Here is a 1,360-nt window from a genome sequence, read left to right on the forward strand (position 1 = left end):
GGAGGCCTCCCTGCTGTGGGTGAGCCCCAATGGAGGCCTCCCTGCTGGGGGTGAGTTGTTTTGAGCTCAAGGCTGAAAGCCCCACTGGAGGCCTCCCTGCTGGGGCTGAGTGTGAGGGCTATGGTCAGGCTTGGGGTTAAGTGGGCCTGGCTGGAGGTCACGGGGCCTGGAGGAGGTGTTGGTGTGCGTCTCAGGGTGGAGGCCGGAGGTCACGGGGCCTGGGGGAGGTGTTGGTGTGCGTCTCCGGGGCCAGGCCGGAGGTCACGGGGCCTGGGAGAGGTGTTGGTGTGTGTGTCTGCTGGGCCTGGGGGAGGTGTTGGTGTGCGTCTCAGGGTCCAGGCCGGAGGTCACGGGGCCTGGGGGAGGTGTTGGTGTGTGTCTGCTGGGCCTGGGGGAGGTGTTGGTGTGCGTCTCAGGGTCCAGGCCGGAGGTCACGGGGCCTGGGGGAGGTGTTGGTGTGTGTCGGGGCCTGGGGGAGGTGTTGGTGTGCGTCTCAGGGGCCAGGTTGGAGGTCACGGGGCCTGGGGGAGGTGTTGGTGTGCGTCTGGGCCTGGGGGAGGTGTTGGTGTGTGTCTCTCAATTCAATTCAATTCAATTCAATTTTATTTGTATAGCCCAATATCACAACAGAGTGTCTCATAGTGCTTTACAAAGTTCACTGAGGGTGGAGGCCGGAGGTCACGGGGCCTGGGGGAGGTGTTGGTGTGCGTCTCAGGGGCCAGGCCGGAGGTCAGGAAGCCAGGCCGGAGGTCACGGGGCCTGGGGGAGGTGTTGGTGTGCGTCTCAGGGTGGAGGCCGGAGGTCACGGGGCCTGGGGGAGGTGTTGGTGTGTGTGTCGGGGCCTGGGAGATGTGTTGGTGTGCGTCTCAGGGTCAAGGCCGGAGGTCACGGGGCCTGGGAGATGTGTTGGTGTGCGTCTCTGGGTCAAGGCCGGAGGTCACGGGGCCTGGGAGAGGTGTTGGTGTGTGTCTGCTGGGCCTGGGGGAGGTGTTGGTGTGTGTCTCAGGGTGGAGGCCGGAGGTCACGGGGCCTGGGGGAGGTGTTTGTGTGCGTCTCAGGGGCCAGGTTGGAGGTCACGGAGAGGTGTTGGTGTGTGTCTGGGCCTGGGGGATGTGTTGGTGTGCGTCTCAGGGTGGAGGCCGGAGGTCACGGGGCCTGGGGGATGTGTTGGTGTGCGTCTCAGGGGCCAGGTTGGAGGTCACGGAGAGGTGTTGGTGTGTGTCTGGGCCTGGGGGATGTGTTGGTGTGCGTCTCAGGGTCCAGGCTGGAGGTCACGGAGAGGTGGTGGTGTGTGTCGGGGCCTGGGAGATGTGTTGGTGTGCGTCTGAGGGTCAAGGCCGGAGGTCACGGGGCCTGGGGG

The sequence above is a fragment of the Pempheris klunzingeri genome, unplaced genomic scaffold (genome assembly GCF_042242105.1).
Source record: "Pempheris klunzingeri isolate RE-2024b unplaced genomic scaffold, fPemKlu1.hap1 Scaffold_64, whole genome shotgun sequence".
In the NCBI taxonomy this organism is placed as follows: domain Eukaryota; kingdom Metazoa; phylum Chordata; class Actinopteri; order Acropomatiformes; family Pempheridae; genus Pempheris; species Pempheris klunzingeri.